Source organism: Ursus arctos, unplaced genomic scaffold (genome assembly GCF_023065955.2).
Source record: "Ursus arctos isolate Adak ecotype North America unplaced genomic scaffold, UrsArc2.0 scaffold_10, whole genome shotgun sequence".
In the NCBI taxonomy this organism is placed as follows: Eukaryota; Metazoa; Chordata; class Mammalia; order Carnivora; family Ursidae; genus Ursus; species Ursus arctos.
In genome coordinates, this window is record NW_026622764.1 from 2,881,607 (window position 1) to 2,900,898 (window position 19,292).

Sequence of the window (19,292 nt, forward strand, 5' to 3'; positions counted from 1 at the left end):
ATGTCTACACCACACAAGGACACCACACAGATGAGCTGTGTTTCAAAACGGCTTTGGTAAGCCAGTGTTTCAGAACCCACAACGCGAAGCACTCTCTTAATAGACCAAGTCCAGCAGGGTGTTTGCCGCCCTCGGCCTGTGACCGCAGGCTGGGTGAGGCACGGTGCGGGGTCAGGATGCCAGCCGTCCTGCAGAAACCAGCCCTGTGCTTCGTAACTTCTGTCCATGGAGAGAGGGACTGGGGACCAGGAGGATATGTGGGACAGAGGTTCCAAACATTAGAAATCGCTGGCCGTGACTGGCGGCCTCCCACCCCCGTGGGCAGGGGCTTTCCCAGAAGTGGGATTGCATGTTTGTAGCTTTTGCCTGTCGCTGTTGGCTGAGGGGATCTGCTGACGCTGAGAAATGCTGAGGACCTGGAATCCTCAGCCCTTTGTCACAGAGTCCACACAGCGGGGATCCTTCAGTTCTGGGCCAAGTGCTCCCCTCTGGCGCCCCCAGGCAAAGCTATTCAGGTCCTGGCTTCACCAACTCTTTCCTGGAAGAGCTCCTGCAGTTTCTACTGACCCTTTTTTCTGCCTAAGACCCAACTGCGTGCCCCCAGGCTGGGCCAGCGTGGGTGTCGGAGGCCAGCTTCCCTGAAGAGTCTTTGTGACCAGTCCAGCTTACTTGGCTTTCAGTCTTAGAAAATGTGGTCTCCCAGGAGTCCGGACAGCCCCTGGAAGCATGCCTTGCTGGGCCATCCCACCCCCGGCTGGGCGGCCGCGGGCTTCCTGGAACCCGTGTGATTTAGCCTCACCTGGGTCTGTGCTGGGAATGCGATCTGGGCTCACAGTTCAGTTACTCTTTTCAGCTTCTGTGGGGAAATCCGCAGCCTCGTCCTGCCCACGAGCACGAGGGAAGGCTTCTCATCACATATCACGTACCGCCCTCAGTTTAGATATTCTTTGAAATTAGCATTATAGATTAGTGCCAGGATAATTTAAGGACTCAGCATTGCAGATTCTTATCTGAACCAGACGACACAGAACTTTCAGCCCTTTATTCTGTTCTGTTAGGGGTTGAAGAGTATCTCCCAGTAAGGTTTTTACACCCTCAATCTGGTTGCCTGTGGTTGCGACCTTATTTGGAAATAAGGTTGTTGCAGATGTCATTTGGTAAGACGGGGTCTTGCTGGAAGACGGTGGCCCGAATCCTATACGCCTGGGGTTGACACACCCCGTGCGGACGGGGGCACACAGGGAGAACGCCAGGGGACGATGCAGGCAGAGATGGGAGCTGTGCAGCTGCCAGGCCGGGAGCGCCAGGGATCGCTGCGGGGCCGCCAGGGGTGGAGAAGGGGCGAGGAAGGGTTCTCCTGAGTGTTGGAGGAGCACTGCCGCAGACACCTTGCTCCGGAACCAGGGACAGTACATTCCTGTTGTACGTCAACGTACAACGTACAACGTACAACATCAGCCCTGGGAGTCGAATACGTGGCTTACCGAACACGCTCATCCTGCTTGGCAGGCTGTTACCTGTGTGACAGGGAGAACTCGGCTTCAGAGAGGTCGAGCATGTCCCCGGTGTCACACAGCTTGCGTCTCCGAGCAGCACTGGCACTTGGGCTTTTGCTGTCGCTCTGACCTCTCTGCTTTGTGTTGTTTTCTGGTTGCCAAAAGATGCCATGCCTCCAGTTGGTAAAGGATGTGATGGAAACTATCACAAAACGATTCAACAACTTTCTTGGGGCATGTTTTACAGACGTGAAGCTTCACAGTGAGTTTTGACAAGTGCAGACGCCGGCATATCCCCAATCATATCAAGATCCGGAACGTTCCGTCACGCAGAGGGTTCCCTCATTCCACTTCTCGGTGAGCTCCACTCCCCCCCACTCCCCCGCCCAGGCACCTGTCACGTGATCTCGGTCACCACGGCACAGTTCCAGAGCTGTGTGGAGGAGGTACTCTTGCCGAGTGTCTTCTCTTGTTCTGCGTGCGTTTCAGATCCCTCCACGCCCTGGGAGCCCCAGTGGTTGGGCTCCTTGTTATTGTTGGTGGCGCGTCACCGTGCGCACGTCTTCATCCGTTCTCGATGGTGGACATTTGGCTGGTTCCAGTTTGCAACCAATATAATTAAAGCGCTGTAATTATTCATGTAGCCTTGCGGATAGTGTTTCTTTTCTGTTGGGTGAACAGCTAGGAGGGAACTTGCTGGGTCGTACACCCAAGGCACGTCTGACTTCGCAAGCACCTGAGAGGCCGCTCTTGAAGGGATTTGTGAAGTGCAGGAGGTGAGGGCGTTGCCTGGCCGCTGCGCTGTGGCGACAGGACGGGGTGGCAGCCTGCGTGCTTGCCGTGGCAGGTTGCCGACCAGCAGCCACACGCACACCCGGGTCCGGCACACTCTGTTCTCACGGCCGCGAGACCGTCACCGCAGTCCTGCAGAACCTTATGCACCGACACACTTTGTTCTGCTTAAATCCAGAATTCATTTGCTGGATTTCACAAATAGTCGCCTCCGTTCCAGGTAAGTCGAATATCCTGGGAGGTACAGCTAGAAAGCAATATGGGTTTCCGGCGCGTCTCGGAGCTTCGGTTCATCAGGACACGCACGGAGTGTCCCCCTGATGCCGCACTCGACTCTGCGCGAGGCTGTGGGGACTGAGAAGGAAGAGGGGCTGCCCCTGCCCCCCGAGCTCCCCACCCCCTTCTGGGGACAGAACAGAGCTGACCGTGCAGAGGGAGAACCTGAGAGCTGGAGATGCCCACCGCAGGGGTGGCAGAGACCGGTTTTGTGCGCGAGTGCATGAGAAGACAGGCGCCATTTCCAAGGAGCAGGGTCTGGTGCAGCATCCGGGGGTGAGCTGCCGGGCCGGGTGGGTTCTGCTGGTATTCGCAGACACGGCCTCTCACATCGGCACCTGCAGCCTGTCAGAGGAGCTGGGTGGAGCTGATGACTGCTTCTGGATCTCCAAACTACAGCCTCTCCTCAAAACGCACAGAGCTCCCACCGTGATGCGTCTCAGGCCACGTGGGCTGGGGTCCCTTGGGTCAACCACGTGCCCTGGGGGAAGACAGGGCACAAGGCTTCATGGCAGCCTTGACCTGGGAGTGAGTGATCTGGAGACGGATCTGAACACCTGCTCCTCACTGAGCAAGTGTGTGAACTTGACCAGAGTCTCCGCCTCTCTATGCCTCAGTAGATGCTTCCATGAAATGCACTTGCGATATGATATAATCGTAGAGTAGCTGATGTGCAAACTGTGCAGCCCGGGGCCCCGTGTGTAACACGTGTTCCACAGAGCCCGCCCGACGATCCATGCTTCCCCCGCTATCGTGTCTGGAGGGAAGGACCAGGAAGGACCTGACCCTGAGCTAGAAAGCGCTATTTCTGTCTTCACGGAGGTTGCGCGGGTCAGGGTGTGTGCGGACCAGGTCTGCAACTGGCCAGCTGAGATCCAGAGAGACCTGTTTAGCCGATTATTAAAAAACATTTAATATACATTTTTGAATACGTAACATATTCACTTGGTTTGCAAATATCTATAAACACTGAGAAATCTCTCCTGCACCGTTTCCCTCCCCTCACGCCCCCCACGCCGCCCCAAAAACACGATCAGTGACTGCTTATATGCTCCCAGCACTTACCAGCGGGCAAAACAGAACATGAAAACCATACATTTGAATTTTCCCCTCTTGTGCTTTTAGACAAAAGTTTGTGTAATATGCCCACTTCTGAATGTTGCTTTTTAAAAATTATTAACTTGACCTGCTCTGGCGATCTTTAAACACCACCGAGCGGGCAGCTCCTCATCCTTTCCCACAGTGGCGCGCGCCCCGTGAAATGGCTGCGCCGTAATCCACTTAACCAGAGCCCAGTTATGCACCTGTGCATTGTTTCCTAACAGGTCACCAACACCCTGCCGTAATCACCCACTGGAAGTGTATCTCCAGGGTAACTGCCCAGGAACTGGGGGCTTGGTCAGAGTATCAGCACTTTGCCTTCTTCTGAGAGACGCTGTCGTGGTCCATCTGTGAGGTCCGGCCTCCGTCCCCGCCAGCCCCGCGTCAGGCTCCAAGGGGAGCACTGAATGTGTTGGGGAAGGAGACGGTGGAGGAAAGGTTGACCTTAGAATGTGACCAATTGTTGGGTTTTTTCACATCTTACTTTATCCTACTTGGGGGCTGCCTAGTTGTACCTTGACGTTCAGACAAGTGGGACCAGGGAGGCGGCTGGGCGAGAAGCATTTGCAAGCGTTAGCAGGCCTGGAGCCATCCCTCTCCCCTGCTGCTTGTCCACGGGGCTGGAGCGGCAGGGGTGCCCTTCCCCTTCTTCCTCGTGCTCGCCAGGGACTGCCCTGTGGTGCGGTTTCTCTTCATATTCTGTTTAGGCTGAATTCCTCATGAACACGTGTCGGGGTGGAGGCAGTCGCTGCTAGTGTGATGTTCTTGGGGACCCGAGTTGTCATCTCAGCAAAAATTTTTAAAAAGATTTACTTATTTATTTGAGAGAGAGAGAGAGAGAGATGGAGAGAGAGAATCTTAAGCAGACTCCCCAGTGAGCTTGGAGCCCGACCCGGGGCTCGATTCCAGGACCCTGAGATCACGACCTGACCCAGACCCAGCGTTGAGGGTTAAACCGACAGTGCCCCCCAGGTGTCCCACCTCAGAAAGATTTTATAAAAGAATTCAGTTAATTCTCATAAAAATGGCCTTTTACTTGTGTTCCCATGCGGAAAGCATTGCCCCCTCTTTGAATTTTTTCCTTTCCTCCACTGGAAACATGTCAGACCTTCACAGGAACTTTCCTACAAGAACCCCCACCATTGAAGGCGCTGCCGCACCCGGGGCAGCCAGCGGGGCTGCTCTGGCCTCTCTGACTGTCTTCTGCTCGTCCTCTCTGTCCACCCGGGGACCGTCCCTCATCTGCCAGTCTGAACACACGTCCCGTCTCTGCAGTGCCCATCCCCCGCCCGGCCTTCTCGTAAGCTGAGGGGCTGTCAGTGCGACGCCCACTGCACGTCTGCTCATCCCGCGGGGGCACCGACCACGTCCCGCTGCCGCTCTCACCGCGTGTGTCACACGGCCTCTTCTACTATATTATCAACTTCTTGAGGAAGGGAGAAAATTAAAAAAAAAATTTTTTTTGAATTTCCTTTGATTCTAGCTTAGTGCACAACACTTTACATGAACGGTTACTAACCGAGTGACTACACGAACACGTGCCCACACAGACGACCTTTGCGAGCGGGGAGAAAACAGAAGGAAAAGGAATTAATTTGCCACAAATTCCCTTCATTTAAAAATTTGAGGTAGTGCCCGTAAATCTGTTTGGTCTTTCCCTGTGTTTTCTCCCTCTCTTGTGAGCCTTTGTCTCCCTAGGATCTCAAGAAAACATATTCCGCAGGGGTAAGCCTGGCGTTGGGTTCCCATCGCTGCCGCAACAGGTCACCGCCCAGGCAGCAGCTGGAACACACGGCTGTTCTCTTACAGCTCTGACCGCTGGGGGTCTGAGCGGAGGGCAAGGTGTCTGCAGCCTGGGGTCTGAGCGGAGGGCAAGGTGTCTGCAGCCTGGGGGTCTGAGTGGAGGCGAAGGTGTCTGCAGCCTGGGGTCTGAGCGGAGGGCAAGGTGTCTGCAGCCTGGGGTCTGAGCGGAGGGCAAGGTGTCTGCAGCCCGGGGGTCTGAGCGGAGGCGAAGGTGTCTGCAGCCCAGGGGTCTGAGCGGAGGGCAAGGTGTCTGCAGCCTGGGGTCTGAGCGGAGGGCAAGGTGTCTGCAGGCCGGGGGTCTGAGCGGAGGGCAAGCTGTCTGCAGCCTTGGGGTCTGAGCAGACAGAAAGGTATCTGCAGCCTGGGGGTCTTAGCAGAGGCGAAGGTGTCTGCAGGCTGGGGGTCTGAGCAGAGAGCAAGGTGTCTGCAGGCCGGGGGTCTGAGCGGAGGGCAAGGTGTCCACAGCCTGGGGTCTGAGCGGAGGGCGAGGTGTCTGCAGGCTGGGCTACTTCCTTCTGGAGGCTCCAGTGGAGAATTGGTGCCCTTCCCTGTTCTAGCGTCCAGAGGCTGCCGAGTTCCTGGGCCGTGACCCCTTCTTCGTCTCCTACGTGAGCAAGGACTGGTCGGGTTCCTCTCCATCTCTCCACGCTGACTCTGTCTCTGTCGTCACATCTCCCTCTGACTCTCCTGTCTTCCACTTCCACTTTTAAGGACCCTTATGGCTCTGTCTTGGGTCCATGCAGAATAACACCCTAACTCCGTTTTTAAATCTTTGTTGTTCTTTGGTAGGTAAGGGAACACGTGCGGGGGTCCCTGGGACAAGCACATGGACATCCTTCGGGGGTCACTGCTCTGTCCAGCACAGAGCCTACAGACCTGGTGTGCTGCTTCTGGCAAAGCTCAAGAACGCACCGTGCAGTGTGCCTGTGCCACCACAGGGCATCACTGACTACGGCTGGACGCTTGTGCAAGCCTTACACACAGGCGTGGGATATGAATTTGGAAGAGTGGTACAACAACTCTTCACTGCTGTGTATCTTCACCTGCATTTCCACGGAACCATGGAGAACAAGAACAAAGGACCGTGTTTGCTAAGTTTCGATGCAGAACTGGAGGTGGGAAGTTGGGTGTAGCCCGGGGACCACGGCTCTCAGAAAGCTTGACGCCATTCACCTACCCGGATCCCCACTTCCCAGAAGAAAACGATTTCAGTGATACTAACAGTGTTGCATTGTTGTTTTTTTTTTGGGGGGGGTGATGAATTATTCAATTATTTGAGCAGTGGGACAGTGGGTGCAGCTTGTATGACCCGTAAAGAAATGAATTTCTCAGGTCCACATTGGTAAACTCTACACCAAAAATACCGTCCGTGTGACTTTGAATCACTAACCACCGTAGAGTTTGACAGGTTCCCCACGAGCACGTTTACAAGTAAGGGCCATGTGATCCTGTGAATGCAGGACTGGAGCAGAGGGACGGCTCTGTCCTCCTGCCGCGGGATCCCGACACCTGCTTGAATTCTAGAACCTGTCCAATGGGACGGTGGAGCCAGACTCTCTAGTTAAACGCTGAGGCAGCATCTTCGGGGCGCTCTGGAACGGTGGGAACTGTTATTAACGCATTTCCACTGAAGGAACTCTTTGTTTCGTCTCATGAGGTTACTAGCGAGGGGCCCTCGGTCACGTGTAAAGTGAGGATGTACATATGTGGGCGTCTTTTACTGGAGCCATGGAAGAGATGATTAGTTCCTGGCTTTGCAGAAAGACGTTCTTGCCCGTAGGTGGGCCGTGGACACATTTAGAAAGGAATCAAACCATAAAACTGTAGAATTGAAGTGATGGATGAGACCTAGGAGTGTGCCTGCTCCAGGAGCCCTTCAGCTGAGCCCGCGGGGACTTTTCAGCGGGCAGCCATCAGGCAGCGGCAGGAAAATGCAGGAGGAAAAGCAGGAGAGGGACAGTAGTTTCATTAAAAAGTTTCTCCATTTTCCTTTAAGTCTTTGGTGCCGCTTCTTTTCCACCAACAGCACTTTCCACAACTTTACTCATCACAGACACGTGTGCATTGCTGTGATGTGCAGGCACGTGCCAGCACATACATGCGGGCGTGTTTCACGCGGTGAAGATTACGTGTAGATTACGTGTACTAGTTCAACCCTCCGCAGCATTCTGAACCATTCCGTGCACTCTGCCATTTTCACGAGTTCGAGAACGTAGATCAGATCCAGCGGCTTCTCCTAGGCTTCGTCGGCAGGTCTTCTGATGGGTGAACTGCGGGGAGCACCGACTTAAATGCTAAACGCCACACCTGCCTTCGGTACAGGCGGCCTCGTTCATCACCGGTCAAGCCGTATTTGCAGGATGTTCTCTTCTGTTGGCCAGCCTTGCCCTTCCTATGTGTTTCTGCTCTTGGTCATGCCTTACAGAGCACAGAGTACATCTACTCCTCACGATTTGCCAGGACGTCCTCCCCGTCCCTGTAGACACTGCAAATGTCTTCCTTTCGACTGCTTTTCCTCAGGCCAAATAGAGGCCATGAGGGAGTGAAGGAAAGAAAAGGGTCCACTTATGGCCTAAGCAGGGACCTCAATTCATCCGTCCTGCCTAACTCATAGTATGACGTGACTGCCTGAGGGGATGGACATAAAACACGGAGCCCTTCTTCAAAGAGACACGTGAACCGGGACCTGGGCTCTCCCGGGCTCTGGCACCGTTCCTAATGGCACCCGCAACTGAACTCATGACGTTCATGAGAAGCTGCCGTCCAGAATATAGCGGGACATCATCCCCCACACTTAGGACATCCCGCATCTGAGCTGCTCTTGAAAAGGGCAAGAACTCTATGCTGTTGGAATCAATCTTTGCAGATAGAAGTGTGTTGCTCTAAGAGGTGAACGTGCTGGAAGCATTCATCAGCTCACGCGCACAGTTGCTGAATGCTTGGTGACAAAGCAACAAAGCCCAGACGGGTGGAAGGCACAGTCTTGCTCTCAGGAGTTGACGAACAGTCGAGAGACGAGCACATGAGATGAGACAATATAAGAGGCTACCCAAGGACGTCATCCAGGGAACACTGGTTCAGGCCTGGCGGTGGCGAGTTGAGCTGGAAGACACAGAGGGTCAAGTTTCCAAGAGAAATGAGACTGGCTCGTAACAGGACAAGGGACCAACACCTTGAATCAGAGCAGGCAAGTGCCTGGAGAGCTCATATGCGGTCTTGACAGAAGCCCATGGTTGCAGGAAGCAGGATGTTTAGGGATACAGCTCACGCTTGGGAGGGAAACCTGCCTTTTCCTGAAACGTGTCCTAGGGTTGCTTTCAGAGACTGACCACTTGCTTTTCCCCCAGTCATTCATTTAGCCAGAATAAGGGGACTGTGCTCCATGGGACAGATGCTGCGGACGCTGGTGTAAATGTGTCCGTGTCCCCCTCGGTCTAGCTCTAAGGAAAAGCACACCCTCTCTGAAGTCATCATCACGTGCTCCGGGCCTCATGGGAGGTATGTCCAGGGGGATCCTGGGACACCGATAGGGAGCGGTTCCTCGTGTGCCAGGCAAGGGCTCTGGGAGGGGTTCGCCTAGCAGGTGGCACTGAAGCTGGCTGAGGATGGGAATAAAGTGTTCCTGAGATGCTGTGGACAGAGGGCACGGCAGACCCAGAGAGCTGCTCAAGAAGCCCGTGGACGTGCCCTGTGCCCAGCCTCCGGGGGCAGAGCAGACCTCGACTTGGCCCCAGGGTGGTTTGCACGGTCAGTCAGTGCGTCCTGGGCATGTAGATTGAAAGCAACCTTCCTTGGTGCTTCTGATGTGAGCCCTTGGTGGAAAAGCAAGGAATGGGGCTGAGGGTCTTGGGCGGGGGGTGGGTGGGAATAGAGTCTGGCTCAGCCCTTGTAGTGGCTTTAAATTATATCCACAGATTCCGTCCCCTCCCTTCAAGAGCTGGAGCTCAGGTACCCTCCCCTGAGGGTGGGCTGGACTTGGTGATGTGCCTCTAACACACAGAAACAGGTGGAGGGGATGGTGTGTGATTTCAGGGACGAGGTCATAAGAAGTCCCCACGGTTCCTGGCTGTCGCTCTGGGGTCACGCACGCTGCAGGGAGCCAGGCGCATGCTGTACAGACACTCAAGCAGCCCTAGGAGAGACCATGTGATGGGGACCCGAGCCCTCCAGCCACCTGCTGTGGGAACGGAGTTAGAGACAGGTCATCCGCTTTCCCCAGCCATGAGCCAGAAACACCCTTGTTAATCATACTGTGTGTTTTCTGTCTTTCCTGATGTTTTGACATCAGGGGCCTTGCTGACCCTGGAGAGTTGGTCCCCTGCCACAGGGCTGGCCAATTCCTAGAGGGTGCAAATGTCAATCCATTCTGGCAGCTGCAACAGAAAGCCCCCGACAGGGGCTTGTAAACAACAGAATGTAATTCTAGCAGATGTGGAGGCTGGGAAGTCCGAGACCTGGCTGGCAGTTTCAGTGTCCTGGGGCTTCCTCCGTGGCCCTGCACGGCTTGGATCGGGTGGCTCTCCTCTCGGGGCCTCTGAGTATAACTTCCCAGTGGTGGTGGCTGTCCCCTGATCTGCGGGCCTCACCGCACCTGAATACAACTAACCCTGCATTCTGACACACACACAGCTCACCTCTCCTCGAATCCCTGACCCCTGGAAACCGTGAGATGGTCCCTGTTTGTTGTTTGAAGTGGCGAGTTTTGCAGCTGTGTGCTATCCGCAATGGAGCGCTAACTCGGCCCGTGAAGGCCTGCAGGATTAAAGTCAGGGACTGCCAGGGGTTTTAAGGAGAACAACATGCCGCGTTTCTATGAGACACGGTGGCTCTGGTAGCAGTCAGAGACGGAGGGAGAGCGTGCAGGAGCCCCCCTCCTCCACCCCGCCACGTGGCTAGTCTGGCCCTTTAGCTTGTTACTAGCACATCCTAAACCCTGTGGTCTGAGTCTATAACTTGGAAAAGAATGTAGGGAGGGTTTGGCTTATTTTATCTGCAACTCTCCGAAGTGTTCTGTCTCGTCAGTGCCTCTACGGTGAGGTTTATTTTCCCTCGGCCGCAGTCCCAAGAAAGACCCAGTGCTGGCGAATGTCCTTTCTCACCTGGTTTTCCCCATCACTCTGAAGAGTCCAAACACCTTGTGACTTTTTCCTTCCCTGTGGCCTTTGCCTTGTTTGTTTAGGTTAGTGACACGAGAAGGCCTGACCCGAGGGTCAGCGCTAAAAGCATGTGCGGGGATGGGGGGACCGTGTTCAGAAAGTCTCAGTGGTTGGACGTCAGGAGCATAGAGCCCGGGTGTGCTGTGCTGGGAAGGGGAGGCTTGCGGGTGAGTGGGCAGCCCCTTCCCGTGTCCCGTGGGGCCTCCCCCTGGAGGACAGGGCTGGGGGCGGCTGGGTATGCTCGCAGAAGGCGGCACAGGGCCGGAGGGCCGTCCCCAGCACGTGGGACAGGGCTGTCCCCCAGGATGGCTCAGCACTGGCGCTCGCTCGTCTGAGGGCACTGCCTACGTGCTCTTAACTTCTTAGCTCCTGCACTGTGGTGTGTGAGACGGTACCCGAGCAGATCGTTCTTGTAAGGATAACTGGACCGTCGTCGATGGCGGAAGCGCCGTGTGGAGGCGGGGAGAAGTATGCTGTTGGAATTAACTGGGCTTAGAAAAGACACAATGCTATTTCTTGGACTCAGAGGAAGATGGAAGTGTGAGGTGTGTGAATGGTCTCTCTGGCTGAGCCCAAGGCCCCGAGGGGCCCAGGAGACCTCCGGGGAGGCCCTCAGTGGGCTTCCCGATTCCCCTGAGGGCTCCCGTGAGGTCCGGTGCGGGGTGGGGCGCGGTGATGTGACGGGGCTGCTGGGGACAGAACAGCTAGACCGGGCTGAGCGCCGACCCATCCTTGCTGCCTGGAGCACAGCTGGGGAAGGATCTGTCCCCCAAGATGGCCCAGAGCGGATGCCAGAAGCCACAGAGCCAGGGGGCGGCCACACCAGGCCCTGGCAACCTGCCTCCCTCTCCCAGAACGACTGCTTGGGGATAAATAACCCGGCAGGCTCTTCTGAGCGGGGCCTCGGGCTCCGGGCTCCTGCCCGCCTCCCCGCCCCACACATCTTCCTTGTCCTGGTGCAGGGAGGGACAAAACCCCTGGTGGGGACACAGCCTCCCTGGGCTGGGGCGGAGACCACGTCCTTCTGCGGGACTGCCAGCCGTCGCCCTCCCGCTAGGTGGCAGCACACTCCGCGGAAACCGGCCGAGGCTTCCGCTGGCCAGGGCCCTTCCCGGGAGGCCGCTCTGCAGAGGGAAGGCCTGGCCTCTGTTGGCCTCTGCGCTCCTCCAGCCACTCCTCTGCCTGGCGGCTGCCGCAGCCCAGCTCCCACCCTCCACACGCGTGGAGACGTAGGCACACACGGGGACGTACACACGCATGGAGACATAGGCACACACGGAGACGTACACACGCACACACATTCCCACACGCACCGAAGCACAGAGTAGGACATACATGTTTGCACACACACGCGCGCACAGGCACGCCATCATGGTCTGAATGCTTGTGTCCTGCGAACGTCCCCATGTTGAAATCCCCACCCTCCATGTGCCGGTGTTGGGAGGTGGGCCTTCGGGAGCTGATTCAGGTCAGATGGGGTCGTGAGGGTGAGACTCCCATGATAGGATTAGCATTCCTATAAAGGAGACCCCAAAGAGCCCCCGGGGCCCGTCCACAGTGTGTGCCCAGGGCCACAGGAGGCCCTCCCCGACCGGGACCGCCACCCACCCTGGACGCCAGCCCCCAGGACTGTGAGAAATATGTCTCCGCTGTTCATGAGCCCCCCTGCCTGTGGAACGGGCCAGGCCCTCGCAGGCACACGCTCACACACGCGTGCACACCCACAGACTCACACGTGCACGGGGGCACAGCCGCATGCCCCTGCCGGCACCTCCCTTGGGCCGCCCTGTGCTTGTCACTGTAAAGGTCAGAGAAATGGTGGCTCCGGCTGCCCTGCCCTTGGGTCGGTCTCCGAGGTTGGTCAACAGCTCGTTCATGACCTCTGAGCGCATTAAGTGACAGGGAAGTGCCCTTCGCTTCCCCGAGTCATGCCCGGGCCAGAGGGCTCCAGCCTGTCAGAGCGACCAGAGGTGCTGACCGCAGCTGCTGGCCTCGAGCCGCACGCCGGGGCTATGTTAGGGGACGCGGTGGTGCTGAGGCAGGCGCCCCACCCCCACCCCCTGACATTCCCCGGGGGGACGCCTCTCTGGTGACTCACCCGGCATCCACGGAGAGTAGCCAGGGACGCCAGAAATGCTAACGAGCCGGTCAGGGCACTTGGCACGAGCCTCTGGACCTGCAGATATCCGAAGCGTGTGACCGTGGGGCTCCGGATCCTAACTCTTACAGCCTCTTCTTGGGTGGCCGCCGGGCCCGTGATCAGGTGAGCCTCAGTGCCGGGCCAGGCGCGGGCCTGGACGCGAGATGCGAGTGAGGCCCCATGAGCCTGGCCCCCCGTCTGGCGGTGCCGCCTCTGTGTGGAGTGATGCCGTGCTCTGGGCCCCACTGTCCTCACTCGGAAAACCGGGGTCACAATGGTTTCAGTTTCCTGGGGCGGCCAAAGCATATGCCACAGATGGGGCAGCCCTGGGACAAGAGAAGCTGATTGTCTCAGCCCGGGAGGCGGGAAGCCCGAAGTCAAGGAGTTGGCGGGGACACGTGCCCTCTGAAGGGGCCGGGGCTCCTCTTCCGTTCACGGGGGCTGCTGGTGGCCTGGGTCCTCCTTGGCTTGCGGCTGCCGCCTCACCCGGTCTGTGCCTCTGCTCACATGGCCTTCTCCCTGCGTGGGAGCCCCTCTACTCCAGTACGCCCCCTCTGAATGTGCTGGCCTCTGCAAAGACTCAGTTTCCAAACGAGGCCACACCGTAGGCACAGGGCTGGGACTTGGGCATCCCCTCTGGGACCTGAGTCAACAGGATGGTGAGGCCTGGAGAGTATGCGTCACTGGAGGTTAACGCTGAGCTGCCCCCCAACAATCCTGATGTCCCATAACTTGCAATCCATGGTGTAAATGAAAGACGCACAGCTTCGGGGGTGGCCCGCCAGCCTGCACCCTGAGGCCCCGAGGATGCGCCTGAGCCGGCTGGAGACCCCGTGGGGCAGCCTAGCACCTCTCCTGGTCTCCTGCTGCTCACGCACCTCAGTCCCCTGCTGGGGTCCGCTCGGCTCCCGTTTCTCAGGGACCCTCAGAGGCCTGGCATCCTTCACAAGGGCCGAGGGCCCCGAAGAGGGTGTTGGTGCCGCACCTGCTTCCTTCCTGGGGGTCGCTGCCCCGTCGCCGGGAGCTGGCCCACGGCCCTGTCCAGCTGCACGCACTTGCCGTCTAGCGCCCGTCACCTGCTGACTCTGCGGCCACAGGCCAGCGCGCAAACCCCCACAGCCCGTCTGACCACAGGCACGGAGGGAGGGCCTGTGTCCTAAGCCGGTGCCCTGAGGTAACCCGGGTCGGATTTCCTACCTGTCACCTGGTACATAGAAGTCCCTGGTTACAAATCACCACACTCATTGACAGAAGCAGGGGGAGCCCGTGAGACAAATGGTAGAAAAGCCCAGAATGGGTAGAAAGTGAAGGATTTGAAAGGGAGCCTTTCACTCTCCAGCTGGGTTTCCTCAGAAGGAATTGTCCAACTCCCTGCCACGTCAGGCATAGCGTCTCTCACGTGGGACAACGGCGTGCCACGAGCTTCCAGTGAGCGAGGAGACGTGGAAATCTTGCTCCAGTACAGCTTATAATTAAAGAACGTCAGCGTCTGTTATGTCCATGAGACGCAGAATGAACAAGGCTGACGTGTGCCAAGCTTTCCACGACGTAAGGTCCCACGAAAGTCACTGAAGGAGGGAGCGGAGGAGGGGTCGTCCCAGTGAGCTGGCGGGCGGGTCCTGAAAAGGAGCGGAGGCTGGCGGAGCCTCGGGACTTAGTACTTGAGTTTAAGTGGCTTATTCTTCTCAAGTAAGTGTACAAAGAGTAGTTGTGTTCCAGGCATGGGGGGACTTTGGGTCGACTTCCTCTGAACCCTCTTGATGAGTGTTCAAGGGACCGAGTACCCCGCGACCCTGAGTCCTTGTCCCTTCCACCCACGGCTCCTGTCCTGTTGGGTAGGATGTGACATGTTGGAAATGCAAACGAGCAGGTACGTCTTGGCGCCTGTCCGTCGTGGCCGCAGCCTGGGCCGGCTGTGATGGCTGTTCATAGGGAGCTGAACAGGGCACTGAGGGAGGTAGCCCTGCCCTACTGGGGGGGAGGAGGAGGAATTTTTCTAAAGTATCATGGGAACCGTGCGCAAGGAAGGCGGAACTTCTTGTGGTGGCGGCAGTGGGAGAAAGCCATCTTGAGCCTCGTTAAAAAGGTGTGCAGAGGAATGCCCGAGGGGCCTGCTCGGTATCCCCGGACTCCGTGAGGTGCTGGCCGGCTTCCGAGAAGGAGTGGGCGCAGCGCGGGGGCTTGAAGGGCAGGAGTGCCGGGGCACAGTGCGGGGAGCGGTGGGCTCCTCCCTGGGACCCGCCTTCCTTTCCGCTCACCCTGGCGGGAGCAGGGCCAGGAAACCCAGTGCATTCTGGAAAGAGAGGACGCCAACTCTGGCTCCCAGAGGTCAAACGACTTCCTTTTACTGACTCTGCGGCTTGGCAAGTGTGGTCCCCGGACCAGCGTCAGCATCGGCCGGGGTCTCGTCACTGACGTGGGTTCCAGGACCCTCAGGGTGCCCTGACCTTCCAGATCGGCGTCTCCGAGGATGTCCCAGACATCTGCTTAGCGCACAGTTTGGGTGGTTGGCATGTGAGAACTTGTGTTTCTCTGAAATATCGGCCCGAACATGAATATTTACTCAAAACTGAGTAAAATGAAACTGCCCTTTTATCCAGTCATTCCCTCTCCGGGGATTTATTTTCATGTCTAGGAGCTTATTCCATGGACACACTCACAGAAGCGTGCAAGGATATGGGCGTGAGTTCTATGAGAGATGGAAATATCATGAAGCTGGTCCCACGGAGCCGAGGGAAGGACAAGGGGCATGCCCGTCCGTGGGAGTCTCCTGGGCCAAATGAGGGAGCTGTCCGGGCGCTGGTCTGCGACGGTGCCTAATAGAGGTGGTTAAAGGAAAAAGCAAGGGGTGCCTGGGGGGCTCTGTCGGTTGAGCGATGCCTTCAGCTCAGGTCATGATCCCTGGGATCCTGGGATCGAGTCCCACATCAGGCTCCCTGCTCAGCGGGGGTCTGCTTCTCCCTCTCCCTCTCCTGTGCTCTCTCTCTCTCAAATGAAGAAATAAAATCTTGAAAAAAAAGGCAGAAAGCAAGTAGCACGACAGTGTAGAATGAATCCCGTGTGTGTTTGTAGAAGGAGGGAACTCGCACGCACCCGAACACCCTCGTTTGTGGCTGGAAAATAGACAACGTGAGTGTGTATTTAGTAATTTTAAAACTACCAAGTGAGAAGAAATAAAACCCAAACACGACACAAGAGAGAGAGTGTGAGAGCCCACGCATTCGTCAGGGCCCGGGCCTTTCTCTGTGGGACCCGGCCGCTCCTGCTCTCCTCCTCCAGCTAATGCGTACGCTCAGTGCCTCGCATGTCTTCCGTGCGAACCGCGCTCTAAGCCTGCACGATGCTTGAAGATACTAAGCAGCTTCACTGCATTTATTTTCAGACCAAATAGTTTAATGTCCATCTAATTTCTCCTCAGAGAACCTGAGTCATCCGAGCGCTGTCTGTAGTTGTGCCCTTTGGAGATGTTGGGCAAAGGCATCGTTAGGGTCCCCGGCTAGGTTCCTTTGGCTACGGAGGCCGTGGATCGGCAGTCAGCCACCACTGCCGTGCTCGCGGCGATCACTGGCCGAGGGTGATACTCGACTGACAAAGAGAAGTGAATTTTAAAATACGGCATGAATGATAGAATGTGAGAAATTAAGACACAGAGAGACAGACAGACTAGATAGAGGGACAGAGAGACAGAGGGAGGCGAATGCAGGGATTTTGGTGATCAGCCCTTGGCCCTGAAATGTGCCTGAAACTGTACCCGACACACCCCGGCTGTACTTTCTGGGATTCTGTGGGGCGGGCGGGACGGCCGAGGACAGGGGCGTTGAGGGGTTGCCCGGACGTGGGGTGGGCCTGCTGGCCGCAGGGACAGAGCTGCCTGGCGGGAGGGAAGGACGGCCTTTGCACACCGGACGCTCCCAGGAGGCTAAAGACTGAGGAACAGTGGAGGAGATTATGATGGGAGAGGGAGATTTCTCTCTCTCTCTCTTTTTTTTTTTTGAAGATTTTACTTACATATATATTTATTTATGTATGTATTTATTTAGAAAGCAGGGGGAGGGGCAGGGGGAGAGGGAGAAAGAGAATCTCAAGCAGACTCCCCGCTAAGTGGGGAGCTCCACGCGGGGCTCCATCCCAGACCCTGAGGTCATGACTGAGCTGAAATCAAGAGTCAGACGCTTCACCAGCCGAGCCCCGGAGCACCCCAGGGAGGGAGGTTTCTGTGTGGGAATCCCTGGAGTCCAGGGGGCAGCGGAGTTTGGAGGGGCAGGGGAATAGGGGGTGGTGATGAGGGAAGTGACCGAGCTGCCCATGGCACGAGGTGAGGGGGCTGAGGCCGAGGCTGCCTGGGAGCCCCGCGGGGGAGGGAGCATAAGCCCTGTGCAGCTCTGCTCCCTGGAATGTGCTGGAAGACCGTGCGGCGGCCGCAGCGGGCATCATGACCTTAGTCCAGCAGGGAAGGGACTAGGGGACGGAGGCTCCCCGCGGCCCAGCAGCAGGCTCTCCCAAGAGTCCCCCGTTTGTGCCTTGGCTGGGGCTTCGTCCCAGTCCCGGGGCGCCCACCCACAGGGGCCACTGTCTATGGCTCCTTTGCTCGCGGTCTCTTTGGCACTTTGGCTCTGTGAGGCTGTGCCTCGGGGCCGGGTAAAGCAGAAAGCACATTTCACCAGGCCCAGCTCTGTTGCTGTTGTGGTTTTCCTGAAGCAAAATTACTATCTAGTGAACTCACTTTCTCAGATTGTATTGTTTCTAGTGCCAATTTTAAATTTGCACAGAAATCCTCCAATTACTTCGAGTTAAAATAACAAGAAAGCCCAAACAACCAGACCATTATTTGTGGGAACTCTCCCGTCTCCCTGTCCTTGTCTTGGTACGACTCCTGTTTTTATGTTACTGTTGAGGTGTCAGATGCCAGGTCTTAGGGTGCGAGGGTCCCAGACAGGGCAGGGCCCCCCCTATAGCATGCACCCCAGCCCCTGAAGTAAGTCACACTGGGCCACTCAGGAGGTGGGGGAGGAAGAGAGTCAGACAGACAGAGGGACAGGGAAAGAGACAGAAAGAGGCAGAGGGAGGGTGGGAGGGAGAGAGTGCACAGGGAGGGAGGAAAAGAGAGACAGACATAGAGACGGAGGGAGGGAGACAGACACCGGGACAGAGGGAAGGGGTGAGGGGGGTGGGAGGGAAGGGCCAGCGTCTGCAGCAGAAGGACAGCTCTAAGGAGGGTGCCTGGGCGGGACCTGAGGGTCGAGCCCCCAGCCGCACAGAAAGAACTTCCTCTGTGCCCTGCGCCAATGCCCTGCACTTTCGGGGTCCTGTTTTCTTTCCTTCATGTATAACGAGGAGGAGCTGAATAGAGGAGCTGATTCTGTTCCAACCGTGTTTGTGTAAATGCAGGGCAGGAAGGGTTCCTGCCGTAGAGGGACGTTTCCAGCTCTGTTTTTCCTCCTCACGGGAGCACTTCCAGCTCTCCTTAGAAGTATTGTGAAATTCTAAGGAACAAATCACCCCATACATGACTAAATTTAAAAGGTAGGGTTTGAAAAAGAGAACCGTAAATCAACATTGAACTCTCACTAAGGATCTGCATGTGAAAGCGTTTAGGGGCAAAGCGGGCTGATGTCCGGAACTTATTCTGAAATAGATGAAAATGAAAGCAGGTGGAGAGCGGGTACTCGCTAGAGAGGGGGGAGGCGGATCGGTGTGTGAGAAATTCGGACTGGCTGATCTGGGCGGCGAGTGTGCATGTCTGCCCCACAGTGCCTTCTGTGTCTCTGGAGTCTGAGGACTGTCACGGTAAGATGTCGGGGAACGAGTCGTGTCTACGCGACCTGTTTGTGGGCGGGAGGAAAGGCGGGTGCACGGGGACAGGACGTGCACACAAAGCAGAGGTGTAGGGGGCCCCGTGGCTCCCTGCCCTGGGCACCCCAGCTCTGAGGCTGCTGTTGCTCCAGGAGGCAGTGGATTCCCGAGCTGTCATTTGTCAAACACGGCGGGCATTCTAGCAGGCATGTCCAGGAAGGTGTCACGGTCCTGTGTGCAGGACTGTGTCCTCTCTTTCTCCTCGCGCATGATGGGGACCCAGCCAAAGTGCAGGCGGCTTCCGGCTCTAACACCGTCCTCCTTTTGGGGTGGCGATCAGCCCAAGGGTGCAGGCTTCGGACACAACCCCCGTCCCCAGAGCCCAGGACGGAGCAGAGAGGAGGGTGACCGGGCACAGCCCAGATGCTGTGAAGTGGTGGTGACTGCCCGGCAGATGGGGGCAGGGGTGACGAGGGGCAGGCACTTCCGTCTGGTCCGGCACAGCCACGCCTTATTCCTGGGAGCTCTGGGCTCACCTTTGAGCTTTCAGAGAGCTCTCAGTGCCCAGGGCGCTGGAAGGTTCTGAGAAAGAGCAGGAGGGAGAGAAGAGTCACTATTATGTGGGGCTGGGTTTCGTTTGCTGTTTCCAACAGACCTGGCCGGTCCTGTGGAGGGCTCAGCAGACAAAGCACCATGTCACCTGGCCAGCACTGAGGGGGTGGGGCTGGCGGGGGG

At 57.0% G+C, this 19,292-nt stretch overlaps 1 long non-coding RNA gene across 1 annotated transcript in view; it reads left to right on the forward strand.

The window, feature by feature from the left end:
- Positions 1-12,563: 12,563 nt before the first annotated feature.
- LOC130542755 (uncharacterized) overlaps positions 12,564-19,292 on the forward strand; it is a 38,358-nt gene continuing 31,629 nt past the window's right edge. Inside the window, exon 1 of the long non-coding RNA XR_008957536.1 lies at positions 12,564-12,887. This is a non-coding gene — a long non-coding RNA (uncharacterized LOC130542755). The remainder of the gene's footprint in view (positions 12,888-19,292) is intronic.